Here is a 19,850-nt window from a genome sequence, read left to right as displayed (position 1 = left end):
ATGTAAATTTACACGATTACTGCAACAATTATATATTTTTACACAATTTTACATGAACTGATGTGAGTGTATTTTAGGCTTAATTGGGGAAAACATTATATTTTTATATTGAGTGCGCTTAATTATACAAAAAAAAAATGTCAAAAAATTAATCACTTTTTCATGTTCCTATAAAAATAATTCCAAAATAATTTTTTTTCATTTTCCTATAAAAAAATTTTAAAAAAAATTACCAAAATAATTCAATAATGTATGCCTTTTATATTATATATAAGCAATAGAGGTGTGTGTGCGCGCGCGTGTTAATTTAGATTGTTTCTCAAAATAGGTTCAAGTTAGCTCAACTGGTAAAATCTCTGACCATTGAATAAAATATTTAGAATTCAATCCCCACCTACACCAAAAACCAATTGGTATCTTGGTCTAATGATAAGGAGTTATCATCAAGAGCAGATGTCATAAATTGAAACTATTTCCCAAAAAAAAAGTTTTTTTCTCCAAAAAAAATATATATACACACACTAGCAATGAGGTTTTCTTTGTATAGTGTTATAATTTTTCATTTTAAAAAAAAAAATTTAAGTTTGTTTTGAAGATATAGATTAATAGAAGAGTATCCTATTTTGTAAGCATTTTAAGTGGAGTTAGAGATATATTTTTACCGGATTGTTCTCAAGTTTTTTTTCCATAAAGTTTAAGATATTTCTAAACCACATAAAATTCCAATCCAAAGAGAGGAATCCACTTATATGGTTCAAAAATACTATCTATAAAAAGATTCCCTTCTTTGGATTGAACTTTTATGTGGTGCAGAATTACTCTTAAATCTGAGGTTTAATGGTAAAAAACTTGAGGACAATCCGATAAAAATATATCTCCAACTCTACTTAAAATGCTTAAAAAATAAAGACACTTTCCTACTAATTCACTTAAATTATTCAAAATTTAAAATTAAAATAAATAAATAAATTATGACACAAGCCCAAAAAATATATATATATATATATATATTGCTATATATCATGCGTTTGTTAAATCAGCCACTAGTATTGGCACACCCAGAAAGGCGCCGCCAATCAAAACAAAACGAATTTGCATACAAAAGCCTCCACGTCATCGACTTTTGACCGCAGCCCACTCTGATTCAATCATCATCTATTATCTTTCTTTATCCTCAGGATATGTAAAAAAAAATTATATTAAATGCAAAATAAATAGTATCAATGTAAATTTACACGATTACTACAACAATTATATATTTTTACACAATTTTACATGAACTGATGTGAGTGTATTTTAGGCTTAATTGGGGAAAACGTTATATTTTTATATTGAGTGCACTTAATTATACCCAAAAAAAAAATGGCGTTTCGCTTCAGCTTGCCAAATTTCATGCAATTTCGACTCTGTCACACATGATTTCTACTAGTGCCTTTTGCCTTATGTGTTGATTTCAAACACGCATGAGAGTCCAAAAAAGGCCATGAAGGTCTGTTCTACATCAACAACGAAATTTAGAATCCAATTGTTAAATCTATATTTAAAAGAAAAAAAAATGGCAAAGGATTGGGTAAGGGGCCAAGGCTTGTCTAGTGGCTCATTGTTGTGGAGTCCCAATCTTCAACATTGTCAAAATTAACACCAAAATTGTTGTAACAGCTGTTAAGGCTGTTGACGCACAACTACTGTTGCTCAGGTAGCGTTTGTTTAGGAGGAACGGGGGCAGGATGTAAGAGTTTAGCATTTGCTAGCCAGCCAACAAGGAAGACTCAGACCTTATTAACTTGTCTATTTTCCATTGATGATTTCTCATTGGTCTGCACATTACACAAGAAGTCTCACTGTGGGTTCACAACAACAGAAAAACAATGGCATTCAGGCTTTGCAGCTTTCCAAAATGTTAAAGCAATGCATTTGCACTAGAAGTTCAATATGGTTCTAAAAATTCTACGATTTGTCAATTTACACTCTCGTTCCCTCAGCAAATGGATGAAAAAAGGATCAATCACAGACTCATCAGCATTAGCATGGTTTCATACTGAAGCATCATAGGGAAACACTATTCTGTAACTCAATGGCATAGAGAGCTAGAAAAATAACTAGTTCCTTTGCAAGAACAAGAACAATCAACACCCAGAAACACAGTGAAATTTCAGCAAAAATATACATTTGGTTCTTAAAATTTGGGTCAATTTTTATTTATCCCTGAAATTTATAAAATTGATTTTAGTCCTCAAAAAAGTTAAAACAAACCAAGTTAGTCCTCCTGTTCATTCGCTGTTATAATTCTTGCTTAGGTCGCTAACATAGCGTTGAGTGGCATTTGACAAAAGCAAGGCAAACAATGTGGCTTGCCAAGTGTTTTCCCCCAATTTATCAAAAAAATAAAGTCTCCATTCTTGCTCAAATAAAAAAAAAAAAAAAAAGATTGTATCAAATAATACCGGGTCATCAATATTAAAACCCAATAAATGAGAGCATGTGTATAAAAATAACTACCCACAAACAAATGTCTTTTATTTGTTCGTGGGATAGTAGTTATTTATTACCGACATATTTCACACGTATTGAATTTTGATACCGTTAACATAGTATCATTTGAAATTTGCTAACATGGTCTCAAAAAAAAGAAATCCGCAAATCATATATAGTGGATTCCAAAAATTTATGAAAAAACAAATAAATCAATTCGGGGAAGAACATTTTTGAAGAATTGGTGGGGCTTACAGTGATGTCAATGAGAAGATCACTGGCGTCTGGTGCCTTCGACCAAAGGACAGTGGAATGGGTTTGGTGGCTTCGGTCAAGGGGCAATGGGGATGACATGTTGTGGGTCTAGTTTGGCAGGGCCAGTGCCCGGTGGTACTGCGAGGAATTTAGCTCAAGGGGGAGAAGACTAAAATCAAAGGTTTTAAACAAAATTCATCCCAAAAGTGTTACCCAATATAAATAATAATAAAATCAATTAAAGAATTTTTTTTTTTTTTTTAAACTCATACAAAATATACTATAATCTATTAGACTTAACGTATTCATTATTATGCTTAAGTTTCTCAACAAGCATAGGTTACCACAAGTATATATTTCTTACAAGTAAAATATATAAATAAAAAACCATCACTATCTAGTTATGATTCATGAATAGATGAACTTGAAAGATTAATCTTATTATAAGAAATTCAAATAGGTGATTTGAATTTTTCAGAGTATAATTAACTTGAAAGTATGACAACAATATACTTCAAAAATTTTTAAAATATTTATATATGTCTTGATTTTGCTTTTAGGAAATCATATCACATTTAATCAAGAGCCATGTAATTTAGGGTATAGTCTACTCTCCTTTATTAGGAGAGTCAAGGTTCAAATCACTCTTCCTCATTGTTGTATCTATCAAAAAGACAGCATACAACAATGAACCTTTTTTACTGTGCTGCCATAATTTTCATTTCCAACTATTCAAAGGTGGGTTTATAGTAATAATTTTTTTTATAAAAATAAAAAATGAAAACCTTAAAAAGGATATTATAGCATTTTGGATTTTGAATTTTGCCATTATATATAAGAAGAATCTTTTTTTAAAAAAATCTTGACTACAAGAACATTTTTAATGGGTTGGATTATTGGATGAGTGAGGGATTGGGAGAAAGTTTCGGTTTCTTGTTTTGTTTTTTATGGATAGTTTACAAAGGGTTGGCTTTTTGGTGGGGTAAGGGAGGAATTGCCTTCCTCGACCCCCTAGCTCCGACTTTGGTTTTTCCTGTGATTTGAGCAATTTTGGTGTTCTTGCTACACAACAACACGAGAAAGAATTATAAATAGAGAAAGAAGGGATAATTAACTTGGTCTATTTAAAGTTATCAAAACAGCTATAATTTATATTTTAATCTTCAAAAATTGCTAAAATAAACTAAATTTCTCGAATTATGCAAAACTATTAATTTCAGATTTTGATGCATAGTCATATACTAAAACTATCAATGGACCCAACAAGAAATGGACAACATTATATATACAGGAAAGGCAAAACTATCATTCCATAGTCTATACTCTTTTTTTTTTTCTTTTTTTTTTTGAGAAGCTGCATGGTTTATACTCAAGTTAAGGTTGAATTAGCTAAAATTACCAAATTCAAAACTGTAAAGTTGTGATTTATAACTATGTTTTATGTTGGCTTTATTCCATGACAAAAAGTATTGTAATTGCTTTAATTTTGTTCCTTGTATTTTGTGGGATTTTATTGTATTGGGTTTAGTATTAAGTTGGTGAAGACTCAAGCTTAAATGAAGAATCAGTGGATTTTGCAAGAAGCTCGCGAGAAGCAAAGTCACGAAAGAGTACGTGAGGAGCATATGACAAGAAACTGAAGAGTCGTGCTAGGCTATCGTTTGATTGCTAAACCTATTGCTAATAAGGATGAAATTATTTGTTGCAATCATGTTGTGGTACCCAATTGTGTGTTCTACCTCAAAGGACAAATCGGTGTACATTCCTTCACACAAAAGAAATCAAAAAGTGGAGAGAAAGGCTCTTAAGCCTAAGCCTCTGTTTAGGTCTCATCTTAAGGAATTGAGTGGATCTAAGTTTGTTCCCACTTGCCACCATTGTGGTGTGATTGGTCACATAAGACCCCAATGCCCCAAGTTAAAAAAAGAACAAACTCATGTTGCTAGATCCCTTCTCAAAATGCTTAGTGGACCTAAACACATTGTTTGTCACCATTGTGGTGCCTTTGGTCATCTAAGATCTCATTACTCTAAGTTTCAAACTCTTAAAAGAATTAAAAGAAAAGAAAAACTTTAGCTTCTTAGAATTTGTGCTAAAAAGGATAAACCGGATTTGAGTGATAATCGCATCTTGTTAAAGAAAGTGTTTAATGCTCTTAACTCCTTATCTATGTGCATCTTCAGTTCTCATTCTCCCAACCCTCGTCTCACTTCTCATGAGATACTCATTCCGAACAATCGTTGTGTTTGGATGAGGAAGGGTTCCTATGGTTGAGCTTTTGTTCTTTTGGTCCTTGATCTAATTCTTTCGATCTTTGTAGGACCCTTCATACATTAAATGTCATATCTTCATACATTTTGTGTGTCTTGCATTTTTTTGGTATGCATTGCTTTTGCTTTGATCTTACTTTTTTGTTTCAGTTTTATGTGAGTAAAAAATCCAAAACCATATAAAAAGTGAAAAATTCAAAAAGTTTGATCGTATATGTTTGAGCACATATCTCATGTGAGTTTGGCCCAGTACCTTCGTACTAATGGCGTAGTGCATTTACGAGCTTAGCTTGTTATGTATGCACATGTATCTTTGTGGAAGAAATCTTGAAATATATGTGTGATTGTTGTAAATAGATCTTCAAGCTTGCCATCACATCTATTTTGTTTTTATTCTCACACTTACAAGTAAATATGAGAGTTTGCAAGTTTTCTCTAAAATATACTTATTACGTGCATTTTTCTCTTGTAGGAGATTAAACTAATGAGCTAAGCATGCAGACATGAAGCCAAAAGAATCCAAGGGTGAAGATCAATTGAGAAGTGGCTTTTGAAGAATTTAATGAGTCAAAGATGTGTGGAAACATAAAAGGAAAGAGAGAATCTCATTTTAGCCAAAGATGGAAAATATCCTGGCATGGAAATATTCTGACCAGTTTTGGTATTTTGGCCATATTATTTTACTCTGTTATCAGATTGACATGATTCTTACTGCCACGGAAAGAAGACTTAAAGATTTAAAACTTTGTAGTTTACCAAAACTTCAGAATCTACCGTATTAAAGGCCAAAACTGACCTAGAAGTTGACCTACTGTTGAAAAACGAGAATTGACATTTTATATTTTCCTTTTTGGGAAGCATGTGTTTTAGGGTTTTGAATGTTACAAAATATTCAAGTGATACAAGGGCAGCCACGTTTTTTGGCTGCTGGGAAACCTTATTTTTCACCAATTTTTAAGAGTTTTTATTTTCCATGGAAGTTTAAGAACCTAAGATAGGGTTAGGGGTGAATCCCTAATGTTGTAAGTTGTCCACTATTCAATCCAATCATATTTTTCACATTTTGATTATTGAAATCAGTTGTTCTCTATTTAGAATTGTTTTATTAGTTTGATATTTGATTTCAAATTCTTTCATAAGTCTATTCCTAAATCTTCTTATTGTTAGAATATGGTTTTATAATCTCTCTAGTAAAATGTGGCAATCTTGTTAGATATTACTTTTGCCATAGTATTGCCTCTAGGGTATGCAATGCTCTTGAGTTTTTCTAGCAAAGTTATTATTTTCAAGACTAAATTGTTGGAACAACTGATGAATATAATCAATCAAAGAGAGTTTCATTAATAAAGCTTATTTCTAAATCTTCCAATCGGATAGTTTATGTGTTTACTTACCCGATTGTGTACTAAATTGGATTGGTTGTGGATGCTTAACAATATTGGTAGACAAACCCTAGCGCCCTAGTGATTTTAATTATTGAATTTGAAAGCTCAATTAGTGTGAAAACACTAATGCTTGTTTAGACACACAATTTTAAATTACGGCTTAATTGCTTTTACTCTAACTTATCTAAGTACGGAACAAGAGTAAAACAAGTGCAATAAACTAGAACTCTACTCTAAGCCATAAGCAAGTACAATAAGCGATATGTAAAGCTTAAAGAGTAGGGAAGAGAGATTCAAATACAAGGATAACATCCAGACGTGTTATCGAAGAGGAAACCGAAGTATTCGATGAAAAACCTCTCTACGGCCCTCCAAGCCGAAATCGATCCACTAGTGAATAAGTTGGAGTACATGAAGATCAAAAAAACCCTTCAAGCCTAATCTACCCAATGTACTTGAACCCTCCAAACTCCTTCTACCAATGGAATTCTCGGAGTCTTGTCTTTATTAGTTATCCAGATCCCGCAATTCCGTCCAATTGCATCCGCCACTCAATAGCTTCTTCCAATGCTTCCCAAAGATACCAAAACTTCTCTCAACACCCAGAATGGGGGAGGCAAGTGTTTGGGTTAAGAACCTCTCAAGGATGTGTAGATGGAGAGGTCGGAGTAAATGGAAACTTTAGAGAAATTATGTAAAAAATTATGGGTGAAACAATCTCTAACTCTCAAGTGTTTTGGCTAGAGTTTCTCTCTCAAAAATTTCTTTTCTTACATTTCGTGGATAATGAGGGTTTATATAGTGTTGGTAAAAAATGGGAAAAGTCACACTCAAAAAGCAACAAGCAGTGAGTTTCGCGGGTCACTCATGACTTGGCCTGAGTTGCGAGTCACTCGCGAAATCTAGCCTGTCATGGACTCTTCAAGTTCTAGCATGTGCTTCTCACGTGGCTTGTTTCGTAGGTCAACAATCGTGAGTCAGTCGTGAGCAAGTCGTGAAATCCACTTCTTCACAGATTCTTCACCAAACTCTCACACACATCCCTTATATAAATACCCACAAAAATACAGGGAAATGATTAAATAGAATTACAATAAAATTTGACACGAAATTAAAGCCAACATAAAATATAGTTGTAAATCACAACTTTACAGAATTTTACAAAACTTTATTTTTCCTAAGTTTTAATCATATTTTTCTATATACTATTGGTGCTTTTGACGTGTACTTGTTTTCCTTTTCTCGGTGGAACAACAACCATAGCTACACTACAATTTCCGTTACAAAATTGGACAACATCAAGAGGCCAGGTTAGCCAAATTGTTTTTCTTCTCTCTTGATTTTATTTACTAAAGAAATGTCTTTTTCATTTCCTATTGTTTGATAAGGCCTAATGTTGACCTTCTTTGAGTACTCTCCATGCACACGCTCCCTACATGCATGAGGCTCACCACTTTGAAAACAACAATTTGAAGGAAAAAGATTTTGGGAAAGAGGTGGTTTGGAGAAAATGATTCCCTTGGGTTTTCTTTTAAAGAAAGGGGCTTCTATCCAAAAATCTCATGGCTTTTATTGAAGAAGTTGAAAGGAAACAAAGTTTGTGCTGTAAACTTTTTTGTGAAAGCAACAATCGTTGAAGAAGGTTTTGGAAGAGAGAAAAATAATTCCCATGCATTTTTCTTTAAAGAAAGGATTTTGGATCCAAAAATCCCAGGGTTTTTGTTTAGATGACAAGAGTTTTGGGAAAAAAGGATTTGTATTGAAAACATCTTTGTGAAAACACCAATCTTGAACAAAACAAAAGAAATTATTTAAAGAAAAAGTTTCCATGGATTTTTATTTTAAAGAAAGATGTTTGGAGCCTAAAAATCCCATGGTTTTTATTGAGATGATAAAATTTTTATGAAAACCAAGTGATGTTTTTAAAGACCCTTTTGTAAAAGCATCAATTTTGAAGACCTTTTACAGTGAATGTTATCAAAATAGCTATAGTTTATATTTTAGTTTTCAAAAATTGCTAAAATAAACTAAATTTCTCAAACTCTGTAAAACTTTTAATTTCAGATTTTGATGCATAGCCATATACTAAAACTATCAATGGACCCAACAAGAAAGGGACAATTATATGGTGAATGAAACTATCAATGCATAGTCAATACAAAGGTTAAGGTTGAATTAACCAAAATTACCAAATTCAAAACTTTTTCTCTCTTTCTTGATTTTCTTGGCAACCAAACATCAAGCTATGGTAAAAGATCGTAGGAGTATCTCAATCTATTTTGAACCATCTAAAGTTCAATAAATCGATTGGTTGCTTAGAAAATGCAGGAACAGAAAATTGCATAGAAATCTCAAATTTTAGACTCAAAAGCATCATGAACCATAAAATTGAAAAGTTTTGGTTTTCTTTTTTCCATTTTCCTGCCCTTTCTCTACAACCAAACCTTGAGGGAAAGAATTAAATTTAGGGTTGCTAGGGTTCAAAGATAGTAGATGAGAGGTTGCCGTTAGTAAATTGGGGGTCGCTATGGACCAATAGGGCTACAAAGCGTTGTCGTCGAATATAACCCATTGGTCCTATTGTTTGCTCCATTTTAGAAATTCTCAAAGTATTTTTTTGGGAAAAATGTTTATCCACCTCCTAAATTTTAGAGTAGTGGCCATTACACTTGCTGAACTTGTGGCCAATTTACTCCTTGAACTTTGTACACTTGTCAAATTAATACCTTAGTAGGCCTACCGTTACTACACTAACAGAAAACACACGTGAAGTTTAAAATACTCAATGTCAATCCTCTGAACCTGAATGAAATCTGAAAAGAAGAGAGAAACTTAGAGCGACAATAGACTAGAACAGCTGCTGGCCGCCACATCCCTCCTTCCGAAGCCGAAGTTCTTTGTCCGGCAGTTGATCTCGTCGTTCATGGTCCCACTGCACCGTTCAACCATCCAAATTTGACCCATCGTATAGCTTAAGCTTTAATGTTTATCAAATCTTCTTTCGGCATCTGCGACCAAAAGTAAACCAAGATGAATGGTTTTTGTACCTGTGACAATCAGGATTTAAGTGATATCGTGGGCTTGCTTTGTTTTTCATTTGGGTTTGGTTTTTTTATTTATTTAATGGGATTTTTTATGGTTTTTGTTTGTGTTGCTTTTGAAAGAGTGGGGCTTGTTGGGTGAGCTAAAGAAGACAAAAATGGAGTATACAACACATATTTCCCAAATAGTAAAAATTTAGGGTGTGGTCATATTTGATATAGTATACAACGCGCCTTTGATTGCAGATCCATAATAGCAGTTGTACGGCACGGCAGACCATGGACAGCAAGGTCGACTGCAGGAAAAAGAACTCTGGCACCAGAGGGAGGGAGGCATCAATTCTGTTCTATCGTCTCTACATGTGTCTCCTATTTGTGTGTTCTGTTAGCATAGTAAGGGTAGACCAACTGTGGTATTAATTTGGAAGTGTGTAAAGTTTGAGTAAATTAGTCAAAATAAAAGTTGAGGGAGTATAATTGCCACTACTTCAAAGTTCAAAGGGTGTATGAGGGCAAAATTTGCCCAACAACATTTTTTCAGAAAAATATTAGATAGACAGCACGCGTTTGAAGTTATTAATAAGATAGACTTTTTTTTGAAAATCGAGTTTGTGAAACTCGAGTTCCAACCCAATATCGAGTTTCTCAAACTTGATTTATGCCTGACCTTGATTTAAAAAAAAAAAAAAAAAGGTGGAACTCGAGTTTAGTAAACTTGAGTTTCATTTTAAAAAAATTACAAAAGTAGCAATGATCCGAACTTCCATTTTTCTTTCGTTTTAGAACCCCCTGGACCTGACTTGGATCTTGAGTTGAGATAGCCCCTTGACTAACGAAATATTCTATTTATTTCCCACCCATCGCCCATCATGGAAATAGGAATCTGCTGCTTCTGGCTAGGAAAAAATCCTCTCTACTCCGATTTAGGTTCTATATCTATCCTACGCCCCTTCCATTTGGGTTTTTTTTTTTTTTTTTTAAAGCACGGAACTCAAGTTTAGTATACTCGAGTTCCACCTTTTTTTTTTTTTTATATCGAGGTCAAGCGTAAATTGAGTTTGGGAAACTCGATTTTTGGTTGGAAATCGAGTTTAACAAACTCGATTTTCAAAAAAAAGTCCAACTTAGGATCCGTTTAGATACAGCTGAAAGCTGAAACTGAAAACTGAAAAATACTGTAGCAAAATAATTTTTAAAAGTGTGAATAGTACCGTGGGAACCATTTTTAATGAAAAAGTTGCTGAAAAGTGAAATTTGTGGGTCCGTGAACAGTACACGGTGTGCACTGATGGGCTAAAAATGGTTTGACAAGTCAAACTTTGCAGCTACTGTTCATGCACAGTGCATGAACAGTAGCCGTAACAGCCCTAAAACGCGTGAAAAAAAAATTTGGAAAAACTCAGACGCAAACGTTTCAGCCGAATCCAAACGTACTCTTACTAAATAACTTCAAACGCGTGCTGGCCACCAAATTTTTTCCAAAAAATGTACTGTTGAGCAAATTTTGCCGGTGTATAAGCATTTTTTCCTATTTTTTTCTTAAAAAGAACATGCAGTTCTCTTAATATTATAAGTATATTCCTATAAATAAAATAATATATATAAAATTTGAATCACATTAATAGCAATCAGATTAAGTGGCACAAAAAACTTCGTTTGTTTTAACATAAGAATCTATTTCTTTCTATTTTACATAATCACTTTTCAAAAACATTTAAATTAGATTATCTATTTTACACTTTATTTCATTAAAATATCATTTTTTTCTCTCTCTTCACATACAACAACCATCATCCACTCCCTTCCTTTATTCTCATGATACGTAAAAAAATAATAAAAATAAATAACTGCAAAATAAATAGTGTCAAGGTAAGTTTACGTGATTCTGTAGCTACTGATCAATTTTAGTATTTTACACAATTATATATAGACTAATGTAAAAGGTTTTGGCGGTTAGTTGGGAAAATGTGGATTTTTTTCTATTTTACAAAAACTAATGTAAATGCTCTTCAAAAGTTATATTTATAAACACTGGACAAATGTAATATATTTTGTAGGTTTTGAACCATGATATTTTACATTCTCACTTCAGAGGGGAAAAAAACATTCTTACCTTTTTGGGTTGTGTGCGCAGTACGTTAACTCTATTTATAAAGTTATTGTAAAAATCAATTCTATTTTTTTCAATGAATTATTTAACAAGTCATTTTTTTATTCAAATTATTTATTAAGTTCGGTGATTTAATACACTTTTTTATTTATTAAATTATTTATTCAACTAGAAGTCTTTAATTTCATGACCAATATAAATCATCTTAGTTAATGCGTTATAGTCATTACAAATGAAAACCCCAATTTTAACAATGACTTTCAACAAGGGTTTTGAGTTTACAAAAAAACTTTTGATTTATCTTAATTTTACATGTAAATCTTATTCTCATGTCTAAATCACATACAATTCATCTTATTGCCTATAAGTCTATAAACTAATGTTCAAATATTCATGCTGCAATAATGTCTAAAAATAAAACAACTTTAATTATTATATTATGCAAATATAATGACATACAATTGGATTGTAGGCGTTATCTTCGATGAAGAAAGATAATGCCTACGATTTTACATCCATGTCTATGCATGGAATTATAGTTAGATTCCATTGAATGCCTGACTCAAACTGAGCTCAAAGAGAGGCTTTGCAAGTTAACCATGCCTACATTTGGTTATTTGATTGCAACCTCTACTGTAGGGGTTACCATTATTCCCTGCGTTACAATTCGGTGTACTGGCACCCTTTTTGCTGCAGGGAACAGGGTCCCCATTTCCAATAGCTCCATAACCAACCTCTTTGGCATCTATATAGCTAGTGAGGAGCCCAGAAAGCATAAACATGCAAAAGCAGAGAATTATTGCTTTGGACATAGCCATTGTGGGAGTAGGAAGTGATCGTCTCGAAATGCCTAAGAAAGTTTTTTTTTTTTTTTTTGCTTGAATTGATGGGCTAAATTTATAAGGAAAATTATCCTATAATTAGGCTTGCATTCGTGAACCATTCTTGTCACAGCAAACTTGAAATTAGTATCTGAATTGTATTATATTAGTTATTTGAAATGGTCAAATACTAATATATTAGTATTTGACCATTCCAGATATTCTTTCAATTTTGTGGTGTTGAATGTTAGCAGAAAATGTGTGAATTATTTGTTGGCTTGGATAGCGCTTAATGCGTTTTTTTTTTTTTTTTCCAACCGCGACTGTTGACCCTGGTCTTTTATGAACAGTGCACTTATGCACGGTTTATGGGTCCCACAAACTCCACTTTTTATCAACTTTTTCATTAAAAATAGCTCTCATGGTACTATTTACACATTTAAAAATTATTTTGCTACAGTGTTTTCAGTTTTCAGTTTCAGCAAAATAAGTTCTATCCAAACAGACCAAATATTTCTCTAATGAATAAATAGAGAGATTTTGATATGGGAATTGTCTTACACTTTGTGATATTTTTCTTTTAATTGATTAGGGCTTGAATAATGTGTTCATTTCTTGAATTTTAGATACACATGTACCATGCAAGCTGAGTACTCACTCATTGGAATTGACATCTCCGATTAGAACCCAACCAACCCAAAGGATAAAGGGGAAAAAAATAGTGCTTCTTTCATTAAATTTAATGAACAAAATTATATTGACCAATGAATTATGATGTTAAATTTTTTTAATTTCAAGTTATATCTTGTATAACTTTAAATAAAGTTACATTACTTAATTTTTTTTTTTTTTTATGTAAATTTTGACAATTCCATCATTAGATTAAATTATCATCGTATATTTTCTATACTTGCAAAATTACATAACAATCAAATATCAATAACTATGTCATTAATCAAATATTTAAAATTCAAGTTTTTATAGTTTAAAATTATGCATCAAAGATGAATTTATAGATTAAATAGCAAACAAGGTCTGATTGACACAAATTTTGGCATGAGTGCTAAAAACATAAAAAAGTGTAATCCAACGATTGGATTTTTCAAATTATTTTTTGAGATAAAAGATAAAAACGTGTATAAGAGAAACTAAAGAACGAGTATAGGGGGGTTTGGCTATCCCGTATAGAATAGACAAAGGAAAAAACAGCACAAATATTCCCTAGTGTGATGGAAATACAAGAAAATAAGAATTGATAAAAGGGCAGGGAACACAATCTCAGGTATTCAGCCAGCAGTCCCATTGCATTCTCCAAGATAACCTTCGGCTGTACGTAGTTGTACCCTTTCAAAATAGAATTTGTTTCTTGCATTCCAAATTGCCCAAGCAAGTATTGCCCAAACCTCAAGTTCTTTAATATCCAATTTTGACATCAAGCCGCGAAACAATGGGAAAACATCTAGAGTTGTGTTGGGACATTTCTAAAGTTCACCTCGAACTATAGCCCATACGTTTCTAGCAAAACGACATTCCCACAAGATATGGCATGCCGTCTTAGAAGGATGATCACACAGCTCACATTTTGACTCAATCTTCACCTTCTTCTGCTTCTGCTGGAGGTTAGCACTTGTAGGCAAGATATTCAAATTATTATTCCAATAAATAGTTATTAATTGGTGTAACTTTAAATAATATAACACCACTTAATTTTTTTAATTGGATGCGAATTTTGACAAATCTGCCATTTGATTACCTTGTCTTTATATATTCTTTGTACTTGCAAAATTTCAAGAAAATAAAAAATCAATAACTATGTTATTAATCAAATATTTAAAGATCAAGTTTTTATGTATTAAATAGAAAATAAAGTCTAATTGACATGAAATTTGGCATGTATGTTAAAAAAATAAGAAATATGTAATTTAACTATGTGATTTTCAAATTATTAATCCAATAAAAAATGTTAATTGATATAACATTCCTTCGTAATGTTATACCACATAATATTATTTTAGTAGATACGAATTTTGACAAATACATGGTTGTATTACATTATTTTCTTATATTCTCCATACTTGCAAAATTACAATACAATCGAGATCAATAACTATGCCATCAATTAAATATTAAAATTTTAAGATTTTATAATTTAAAATTATATATCCAAGTTGGATTTATGCATTAAATATAGTAAATAAAATCCGTTTGCAAAGATTCGTGAGATTTACTGAAGGAGGCATGAGATTTTAGTGGTTGTTCGTGGCGACAAAGAGGGAGAAGAAAGGGATTTTGGTAATTGTTGGAGTTTGGATTGTTCAAATTTTTGGAGAGTGGTAAGGGAGATGGGTTCTTGGAGAGAGAGAGAGGAGTTTTTCTCTTTTAGTAAATAATAATTCCTTTTCTACTCTCGTCATAAAAGTTATCAACTTTTTCTTAAAAACACATACTCATACCAAAATAGAGCTTGTATGGTACATGTGTTTAAACACATGTTTTCAGTTTTTAAACAGCATTACACATATTTACACACACTTTTTCACCCACACATATTTCTAAAAAATACAAACAACGTTACTAGAACAACGTTACCAAACGGCCCCCTATGTCTGTTTTCAGTTTTCAAAATATGATATTGAAAAATAAAGTACTAAACACATTTTCTGCATTATGAGTGTTCAAAATAAATGTTTTCACAGCATTTTTAAACCATAATTTTCACATTATTTTGAAAACCAATACTTAAACTCTCTTACCAAACCATTTAGCATTCGCATTAGATCATGTAAAAAATTATGTCTATTTTAGCATAATAACATATTTTTCTATTTTACATACTCACTTTCCAAAAACCCTCACATCATTTTTTTTTTTATTGTTTCTCTCTTTTCATAAACACCAATCATCATCTATTATCTTTCTTTATCCTTAGGATATGTAAAAAAAAGAAAAAAAAAACAATTAAATGCAAAATAAATAGTATCAATGTAAATTTACATGATTACTGCAACAACTATATATTTTTACACAATTTTACATGATTTGATGTGAGTGTCTTTTAGGCTTAATTGGGGAAAACATAATATTTTTATATTGAGTGTGGTTAATTACCCCAAAAAAAAAAATGTCAAAAAATTAATCACTTTTTCATGTTCCTATAAAAATAATTCCAAAATAATTTTTTTTCATTTTCCTATAAAAAAATCTAAAAAAAAAATTACCAAAATAATTCAATAATGTATGCCTTTTATATTATATATAAGCAATAGAGGTGTGTGTGCGCACGCGTGTTTAGTTAGATTGTTTCTCAAAGTAGGTTCAAGTTAGCTTAACTGGTAAAGTCTTTGATTATTGAATAAAAGATTTAGAATTCAACCCCCACCTACACCAAAAACCAATTGGTATCTTGGTCTAATGATAAGGAGTTATCATCAAGAGCGGATGTCATAAATTGAAACTATTTCAAAAAAAAAAAAAGTTTTTTTCACAAAAAAAATATATATATACACACACTAGCAATGAGGTTTTCTTTGTATAGTGTTATAATTTTTCATTTTTAAAAAAAAAAAATTGTTATGTTTGTTTTGAAGATATAGATTAGTAGAAGAATATCCTATTTTGTAAGCATTTTAAGTGGAGTTAGAGATATATTTTTATCAGATTGTTCTCAAGTTTTTTTCCATAAAGTTTAAGATATTTCTAAACCACATAAAAGTTCAATCCAAAAGGGGGAATCCACTTATATGATTCAAAAATACTATCTATAAAATGATTTCCTTCTTTGGATTGGACTTTTATGTGATCCAAAATTACTCCTAAATCTTAGGTTTAAAGGTAAAAAACTTGAGGATAATCCGGTAAAAATATTTCTCCAACTCTACTTAAAATGCTTAAAAAATAAGACACTCTCCTACTAATCCGCTTAAATTATTCAAAATTTAAAATTAAAATAAATAAATAAATTATGACACAAGCCCTAAATATATATATATATATATATATATATATTGCTATATATCATGCATTTGTTAAATCAGCCACTAGTATTGGCGCACCCAGAAAGGCGTCGCCAATCAAAACAAAAAGAATCTGCATACAAAAGCCTTCACGTCATCAACTTTTGACCACAGCTGACTCTGATTCAATCATCATCTATTATCTTTCTTTGTCCTCTGGATATGTAAAAAAAAACAATTAAATGCAAAATAATTAGTATCAATGTAAATTTACACGATTACTGCAACAACTATATATTTTTACACAATTTTACATGATCTGATGTGAGTGTATTTTAGGCTTAATTGGGGAAAACATAATATTTTTATATTGAGTGTGGTTAATTACACCAAAAAAAAATGTCAAAAAATTAATCACTTTTTCATGTTCCTATAAAAATAATTCCAAAATAATTTTTTTTCATTTTCCTGTAAAAAAATTTTAAAAAAAAATTACCAAAATAATTCAATAATGTATGCCTTTTATATTATATATAAGCAATAGAGGTGTGTGTATGCGCGCGCGTGTTTAGTTAGATTGTTTCTCAAAGTAGGTTCAAGTTAGCTTAACTGGTAAAGTCTTTGATCATTGAATAAAAGATTTAGAATTCAATCCCCACCTACACCAAAAACCAATTGGTATCTTGGTCTAATGATAAAGCGTTATCATCAAGAGCGGATGTCATAAATTGAAACTATTTCCAAAAAAAAAAAGTTTTTTTCTCAAAAAAAATATATATATACACACACTAGCAATGAGGTTTTCTTTGTATAGTGTTATAATTTTTCATTTAAAAAAAAAAAAATTGTTAAGTTTGTTTTGAAGATATAGATTAGTAGAAGAATATCCTATTTTGTAAGCATTTTAAGTGGAGTTAGAGATATATTTTTATCAGATTGTTCTCAAGTTTTTTTCCATAAAGTTTAAGATATTTCTAAACCACATAAAACTTCAATCCAAAATGGGGAATCCACTTATATGATTCAAAAATACTATCTATAAAATGATTTCCTTCTTTGGATTGGACTTTTATGTGATCCAAAATTACTCCTAAATCTTAGGTTTAACGGTAAAAAACTTGAGGATAATCCGGTAAAAATATTTCTCCAACTCTACTTAAAATGCTTAAAAAATAAGACACTCTCCTACTAATCCACTTAAATTATTCAAAATTTAAAATTAAAATAAATAAATAAATTATGACACAAGCCCTAAAATATATATATATATATATATATTGCTATATATCATGCGTTTGTTAAATCAGCCACTAGTATTGGCGCACCCAGAAAGGCGCCGCCAATCAAAACAAAACGAATCTGCATACAAAAGCCTCCACGTCATCGACTTTTGACCGCAGCCCACTCTGATTCAATCATCATCTATTATCTTTCTTTATCCTTTGGATATGTAAAAAAAATATATTAAATGCAAAATAAATAGTATCAATGTAAATTTACACGATTACTGCAACAATTATATATTTTTACACAATTTTACATGAACTGATGTGAGTGTATTTTAGGCTTAATTGGGGAAAACATTATATTTTTATATTGAGTGCGCTTAATTATACAAAAAAAAAATGTCAAAAAATTAATCACTTTTTCATGTTCCTATAAAAATAATTCCAAAATAATTTTTTTTCATTTTCCTATAAAAAAATTTTAAAAAAAATTACCAAAATAATTCAATAATGTATGCCTTTTATATTATATATAAGCAATAGAGGTGTGTGTGCGCGCGCGTGTTAATTTAGATTGTTTCTAAAAATAGGTTCAAGTTAGCTCAACTGGTAAAATCTCTGATCATTGAATAAAAGATTTAGAATTCAATCCCCACCTACACCAAAAACCAATTGGTATCTTGGTCTAATGATAAGGAGTTATCATCAAGAGCAGATGTCATAAATTGAAACTATTTCCCCAAAAAAAAGTTTTTTTCTCCAAAAAAAATATATATACACACACTAGCAATGAGGTTTTCTTTGTATAGTGTTATAATTTTTCATTTTAAAAAAAAAAATTTAAGTTTGTTTTGAAGATATAGATTAATAGAAGAGTATCCTATTTTGTAAGCATTTTAAGTGGAGTTAGAGATATATTTTTACCGGATTTTTCTCAAGTTTTTTTTCCATAAAGTTTAAGATATTTCTAAACCACATAAAATTCCAATCCAAAGAGAGGAATCCACTTATATGGTTCAAAAATACTATCTATAAAAAGATTCCCTTCTTTGGATTGAACTTTTATGTGGTGCAGAATTACTCTTAAATCTGAGGTTTAATGGTAAAAAACTTGAGGACAATCCGATAAAAATATATCTCCAACTCTACTTAAAATGCTTAAAAAATAAAGACACTTTCCTACTAATTCACTTAAATTATTCAAAATTTAAAATTAAAATAAATAAATAAATTATGACACAAGCCCAAAATATATATATATATATATATATTGCTATATATCATGCGTTTGTTAAATCAGCCACTAGTATTGGCACACCCAGAAAGGCGCCGCCAATCAAAACAAAACGAATTTGCATACAAAAGCCTCCACGTCATCGACTTTTGACCGCAGCCCACTCTGATTCAATCATCATCTATTATCTTTCTTTATCCTCTGGATATGTAAAAAAAATTATATTAAATGCAAAATAAATAGTATCAATGTAAATTTACACGATTACTACAACAATTATATATTTTTACACAATTTTACATGAACTGATGTGAGTGTATTTTAGGCTTAATTGGGGAAAACATTATATTTTTATATTGAGTGCACTTAATTATACCAAAAAAAAAATGGCGTTTCGCTTCAGCTTGCCAAATTTCATGCAATTTCGACTCTGTCACACATGATTTCTACTAGTGCCTTTTGCCTTATGTGTTGATTTCAAGCACGCATGAGAGTCCAAAAAAGGCCATGAAGGTCTGTTCTACATCAACAACGAAATTTAGAATCCAATTGTTAAATCTATATTTAAAAGAAAAAAAAAAATGGCAAAGGATTGGGTAAGGGGCCAAGGCTTGTCTAGTGGCTCATTGTTGTGGAGTCCCAATCTTCAACATTGTCAAAATTAACACCAAAATTGTTGTAACAGCTGTTAAGGCTGTTGACGTACAACTACTGTTGCTCAGGTAGCGTTTGTTTAGGAGGAACGGGGGCAGGATGTAAGAGTTTAGCATTTGCTAGCCAGCCAACAAGGAAGACTCAGACCTTATTAACTTGTCTATTTTCCATTGATGATTTCTCATTGGTCTGCACATTACACAAGAAGTCTCACTGTGGGTTCACAACAACAGAAAAACAATGGCATTCAGGCTTTGCAGCTTTCCAAAATGTTAAAGCAATGCATTTGCACTAGAAGTTCAATATGGTTCTAAAAATTCTACGATTTGTCAATTTACACTCTCGTTCCCTCAGCAAATGGATGAAAAAAGGATCAATCACAGACTCATCAGCATTAGCATGGTTTCATACTGAAGCATAATAGGGAAA

At 31.2% G+C, this 19,850-nt stretch overlaps 2 non-coding genes across 2 annotated transcripts; both read right to left on the bottom strand.

The window, feature by feature from the left end:
• Positions 1–1,971: 1,971 nt before the first annotated feature.
• Positions 1,972–2,057, bottom strand: LOC115988207. Its single transcript, XR_004091383.1, has one exon. It is a non-coding gene; the product is annotated as a small nucleolar RNA snoR53Y (small nucleolar RNA).
• A 17,707-nt stretch (positions 2,058–19,764) lies between these two features.
• LOC115988210 lies at positions 19,765–19,850 on the bottom strand. Its single transcript, XR_004091385.1, has one exon. It is a non-coding gene; the product is annotated as a small nucleolar RNA snoR53Y (small nucleolar RNA).

Source organism: Quercus lobata, chromosome 4 (genome assembly GCF_001633185.2).
Source record: "Quercus lobata isolate SW786 chromosome 4, ValleyOak3.0 Primary Assembly, whole genome shotgun sequence".
NCBI classification, from domain to species: Eukaryota; Viridiplantae; Streptophyta; class Magnoliopsida; order Fagales; family Fagaceae; genus Quercus; species Quercus lobata.
Note: the sequence above shows the minus strand (reverse complement) of the source record. Positions and strands in the feature narration are given on the sequence as shown.